This window comes from Meriones unguiculatus, chromosome 6 (assembly GCF_030254825.1).
Source record: "Meriones unguiculatus strain TT.TT164.6M chromosome 6, Bangor_MerUng_6.1, whole genome shotgun sequence".
Classification (NCBI taxonomy): Eukaryota; Metazoa; Chordata; class Mammalia; order Rodentia; family Muridae; genus Meriones; species Meriones unguiculatus.
In genome coordinates this window covers 87,509,359-87,515,786 of record NC_083354.1, presented here as the reverse complement: position 1 = coordinate 87,515,786, position 6,428 = coordinate 87,509,359, and positions in this window count along the sequence as shown.

The following is a 6,428-nucleotide window of genomic DNA, read 5'->3' as shown; positions in this document are numbered from 1 at the left end:
TCCCCCAGGCAAGGATCACAGTCATGCTCTGGTTTTAACCATACGTGTCTGTATAACAGCCTATTAGAGTCAGCACGTGGGGTTTACACTCTGGCTTTTCCTTAGAACTTGGCATATGGGCATAAAATTGCTCTCTGGAAGTTACAGCACCAACTCCCTACAGCCTAGACACTCTGAAGAGGCAAGGAATTCTTAAACCTGCTATAATGTGCTCAAAGGTTGTTGAATCTTATTGGGATGGGTCAACACAACCATAGGTACAGGAAAAAGAAGGTAGTGCAGAAGGAGGACCACAGGTCTTACCCAGGAAGTGAGAGAGGACACCTCTCAGTCCAACTTTGGCTATGCCTGGTTCTGTTACACATTCACCTGGTTATTTGGTTCTATCTTCTACAGTGTTCCTGAGAGAACTTTGGTGAAGATTTCCATCCCTTTGCTCCATCCCTTTGCTGGTGGTTCCTCCTTGCAAATTAATGAGTATTTTGCTTTTCTACATTGATGACTTTACTCCTGTGTTGGGGTCACTTCTTATTTTTTTTAAGATGATTATTTGTGGAAAGGGGTATGCTTGCTACAGTGCTTATGTGGAACCAGGGAACAGCTTAGCAGTGTCAGGACCCACTGTGTAGGTCCTTGGGGATTAAGTGTGAGTCATCAGACTTGGCCACAAGCACCTTCAGATGCAGAGCCATCTCACTAACCTTGAGTTTCATTTTGAGATTTTTCAACATGCTTAGGTGTGAAAATCAAGTTTCATTTCCTGCCTCAGTAAAGGTTAGGCCTTGAACGTTGATCGGTTCACCAAGATTCACAAGCCTACGAGGCTTTTCACCAGACTGACAGTCTGTTTGTCTCCTGATAGCCCCCCCCACATGCCACCAGGATCTTAGCATTACAAGCAGAGCCTGGGTTCATGCCCTGGGTAGCACTGCAGTGCTCTGCCTCGGTCTTTGGCTGTGGCTGATCTCACTCACTCAGGAGCACATAATACAGCATTCTTTCCTTTTTTAAAAATGATTTTTTTATTAATTACAGTTTATTCACTTTGTATCCCCCCTGTAGCTCCCTCCCTCCTACTCTTCCAATCCCTCTCTCCCTCCCTCTTCCCTCCTTCCTCCCTCCCTCTTCCCTCTTCCTCCCTCTTTCCTCCCTCTTCCCTCTTCCCTCCCTCTTTCCTCTGAGCCCTTCCCTCAGTCCACTGATAAGAAAGGTCCTCCTCCCCTTCCCTCTGATCTTAGTCTATCAGGCCTCGTCAGGACTGGCTGCATTGTCTTTCTCTGTGGCCTGGTAAAGCTGTTCCCCCTTCAGGAGGAGGTGATCAAAGAGCAGGCCAATCAGTTTCTGTTAGAGACAGTCCCTGTCCCCATTACTATGGAACCCACTTGGACACTGAACTGCCATGGGCTACCTCTGTGCAGAGGTTCTAGGCCATCTCCATGAGTGGTCCTTGGCTGGAATATCAGTTTCAGAAAAGACCCCGGTGCTCAGACTTTTTGGACCTGTTGCTCTCCTTATAGAGCTCCTGTCCTCTCCAGGTCTTACTATCTCCCCCTTCTTTCTTAAGATTTCCTGCACTCTGCCCAAAGATTGGCTATGAGTCTCAGCATCTGTCTTGATACCCTGCAGGGTAGAGCCTTTCAGAGGCCCTCTGTGGTAGGCTCCTGTCCTGTTCCCTGTTTTCTCCCTCCTCCAATGTCCATCCTCTTTGCCTTTCTGAATGGGAATTGAGCATCTTAGACAGAGTCCTCCTTCTTGATTAGCTTCTTTAGGTGTACAGATTTTAGTATATTTATCCTATATTATATAGTTAATATCCACTTATGAGTGAATATATACCCTGTGTGTCTTTCTGCTTCTGGGATACCTCACTCAGGATGATCTTTTCCAGATCTACGGGTTTCTTAATTCAATGGGCATCTCTTCTTTTTCTGATAACAACAAGAATCTAATTAAATGTGAAGCCACAAATGTGCAAGGCCAGAAGATGGTATTTCTAGCCTCTCTCCCTGCTTGTAGTGGTCAATAAGAAGTAAATGGCTGGAGCATACAAGAAGGACCTTTAAAGAGATTACTCAGCAGGAAGAAAGTCCTTGGTTTATAGGGGTGATGGCTAGACCTCCAGCGATAAAGATTAACCATGAGGCAAACTTAGGGCCATATGCTAGTGCCATCAAAGCAGAAAAGAGCCTGGGGACCAATGACCCTCCATGCCTAAAGACTTCATTCTAATATCTACTTCATCTACTGCTGTTTTGGAACTGTACTATAGCAGTTCCTTATCAACTCTGGTTTTGTTTCCTCAGTTTCATTTCTCCATGGTCAGCCATGACCTGAAAGTGTTTAAATGGAAAATTCTAGAAACGTACAATTCACAAATCGTAAATTGTGTAATGAAACATTCTGAGGAAGGTGAGATCTCAAGTATCCACTCCACATGCAAGATACGAATCCTCTCTTCACTGTGCATCTTCTCTCTGTATTTTACCTGATTGTCACTCAACAGGCAACCATGTCCACTACCAGACCATCACAGTGTTGAAGCGTGTGTGTTTGGGTGCCCTTCATTTTCTTTAACGGGCATGTTCACCAAATGCACATCAGTGAAGTGGTGGTGGCAATTTGGATATGCCAAAGATAAGCCATGGAGTGCTTGCTTTAAGCAGAAGAGGGTGAATATTCTCAGCTTAAAGGGAAAGACTGTGAACTGAGGCTATATTCAAACCATGCAGTTGTAAAGACAGTGCAGAACGTGTTGTTTTGCTGATGTACCTCACACTGACAAATGTACAGCCACAGTGCATGGTAAGTGCTTAAAGCCGGAAGACATTAAGTTCTAGGGTTCAGTAGCATTGACAGTTTCAGGCATTCGCTGGGACTGTTGAGACAATCTCCATAGTTAAGGGGGGAGGAGCTACAGTATACACCCGACACAATCCCAATAATAACATCAGAAGCCTACAAGTCCTACCCTTGATGTAGACAATATATAGATTCGTGGCCTAATGTCCAGATCCTCCCAAACCCCAAATTCCAAATCGTCTTAGATTTCTACCTTACCTTATTTAAACAAGAATCGACTAAGAAAAAGTGATATTTAATTTCATATAATTAGAAAAATATCTCTTCCTGACTGACAGATCTTTGCCACGTCCTGCTGTGTGGCAAATATTTTTGTTCCTATAAAAATAATGTATGGATGGGGCTAGAGAGATAGGTTAACAGTTAAGAGCACTGGTTGCTTTTGCAGAAGACCTGGGTTCAATTCCTAGTACCCAGAACCATCTCTAACTCCAGTTATGGGGATCTGACACCCACTTCTGGCTCCTTCGGGTTCTGCATGCACACAGTGACTGTGTGTGTGTATATATATATGTGTGTGTGTGTGTGTGTGTGTAAAAAACATCTATACACTAAAATAAAATCAGATAAATGTTTAAAAAAAAATAAAACATAGTAGTCCAGAATCTGAAACAGCATTTTTCCCCTTCCTGTGTATTTTACAAATGGATCTTGTAGAACTGCTTTTTGTAAAGTTCTGTGAGAATAATGCTGTCTGGCATTTGAGGTTATTATCTGTTCTATTATTTCACCATCATTTGAAACAATATAGCAGATTTTTCCATTCAAAATTTAATAGCAACTTTACTGGAAGATAGTTGGATGGAGAAACATCCTGAATGCTAGCAGTATTCTAGAAATCAAAGCTTCCCCACATCGGATAAGATGACGGCACAAAGAGAGTCCATATTAATGACCAATTCATGGCAATTCTGGGATATTCACTGTGTAATATTTAGGCAGCAACTCTTCATTCACTGACTTTAATCATGCATTAAGCAAACACTTCCCAAATGCTTCTGTTCCTGACTCCTGTGCTGGTCACTGGAGGAGCCAAGAAGAAAAGAGAATTTGTGTCCTACAGCCTATCTACATACATGGATTACAAATGAACAAAATACTGGTACTACACCTTAGGTTTTGAATGGCCCCAAAGGCCCACGTGTCAAAGACTGTGGAAGATGGTAGAAATTTCAAGTGGTAAGTTATAGGGCATGCTATCTAAAAAGACTGTGATAATCTCTTTCCCCCTCCCTTCCCCTCCTCTCTTCTCTCTTCTCTTCTTGCCATAATCCGTGCATTCTAGGAGAGACTTTTTTCACTGATCAGCCCCTTCTGCTCTCTTTCTCTTTTAATTCCTGGCAGGTGAGAAGCCTCCTCTACCAGCAGCTCCCATAACAAGGTTCTGCCTTACCGGAACCCAAAACAATGGCTCAACTCTACCACGGGCTGAAACTTCTAGAACTATGAACCTTCCTCCCCTTTAGGTGATTACCTGCAGTAGCTTGCTACAGTGTCAGAGAGGAAACAAACCCAACTACAGTCTGAATTTTGTTACGATGGAGACACATATAATAATTATTATTGCAGGGACGTGGACATTGCCAGGAACCTCATTGATGCCCAAGTCCCACCATGATGAGCCCATACATATTTAACAATGTCCAAAGGTAGAGAAAGAAGAAAGAGCTAGATTATCAAACTTGTGCTCCCCACTTCGGGTCACATACATGTAAACAAGAACTGCAGCAATTGCTGACGTTCAGCGTATCCAAAAAGGTGAGCCGGCAGTTCCTTTCGAGAAGGATGGAGAGATGTTTCAGCTCGCTTTCTCCTTTAGATTCAGTGTGGGACCCAAGCTCATGGAATGGACCAGTTAGGATATCTGGTCCCACCTCAGCTAACTTAATCTAGAAACTCCCTCATAGAGCATCCCGGAGTTGTCTCATGGGTGAACCTAGGACCTGTCAGGGTGACAATGAGTGTTCTCAGTACGGCAATACTGCCGTTCACACCGTCCTGAGGAAAAGTTATGAAATAATGACTGTCCCAGATCTAAAAAGAGATTTCCTTCACCCTTAGTTGCTCTGGTGTCATCATCACTACAAAAGCAGCGTGGCCGGCTTCTTACAGTAGTAAAACCAAAAGCTGTAAATTACCTTACGGTTTTCCACGAGATTCTTTTTCTCTTCAGTTCACGTCATGTTGAAAGGCTTTAGAAATTCTAGTGTTTTCCAATTCTGCATGAGGCTATGCCGCAAACAAACTTAGTGAATCTGGTTTTTCAGAATTGTTTCTAAATTAGGAAAAATGCAATCAGGAAAAAAAAATTGTTCATACGTGTTAGGATTAGAAGCATGGCTGGAGATAATCGGAAACAGAGAAGGAACAAGACGGAAGACCTCAAGCAGACACTAAAGGATGCTATTAGCTTGCAGTCTCCCAGAAGCAGAGCCTGAGGGCACAGATTTGAGCTGAGCTCACATAGTCTAGTTACAAGGCAGTAACAGAAAAATGATAAAGAAACAGGGGAAATGAGGAAGGAGAACATTCAAGCCAAAGAAGGTTGAATATATATGCCACTTGCAATGGATATGGGCATCAGTAAGGCCTGCCTTGGTGCCTTAGCAGACACCAGAATGCCTTTATGTTTATCAGGACCCATGAATTGGTGATGAGATGTGAATGACTTCAAGATCATTTTTGTTCATTTTAGATTAACCCATATGTTGATAGCACGGTCTTTAACTTCCAGGGCAGATTTTTAGGTACTGCATCATCACTGGAATGCAGAATATTTTAAAACCTTGAAGTCACACCTTTCAGGGTCTTCTTGAAATCTCTAAGATACCTAACTCATACCAATGCCAGCTGCCAGCCTCTGGTATCCCCTGACATTACAGGCAAATAGGTTAATGCAGTAAATCTTCACAACAAGGCCATAACATAGGTGCTATTGCTTGCCTCACTGAATAAATGAGGGACAGAGAGACTGACAGTGGGTCCAAGGTCAAAGAGAGAAGTGACAAGAGTATGGATTCAAACTCAGATCATGTGATGTGAGAAGCTGTTTTTGAGAGCTGTTGAAGAAGCAGCTCCTCATTCCTGGTTACACACAACTTTCTTCACCACCAACCATGAGTCATGACTTCCCCTTAGGAAATTCTTCCAACCAACTGTGCCAGCTAGCATAAAGTCATGCCACCCTCTCTAGCACCAGCACATTCCTCATAAGCCTTTCCTCTCTGTTCTGAAAGAGTGTCCCAAATCTCAGGAGCTCGTGGTCTCACATAGTTAATGATACAGATAACGGAAAGTTCATATTGAAGGCAAAGGAGCTTAATCAAAATCCTGTCACCTGGGTTGTCAGGGCCGGAGCCAGGTACCAGGCTATGCTGGTAAGCTAGGTTCAGCCACCTATCTTCAATAGGTCAATCACACAGACACGGAATCCTGAGCAACAAAGCGTAGACTTATTCAGGGTGGCCCGTGCTGGGAAGAGGAGGAAAGAGATTAGCTGCAACCACCCTCAACCAGCCCATCTGTGGAATCTGAGCACGAGCTTTATGCTTATGTAGAAGGCAAGAGGT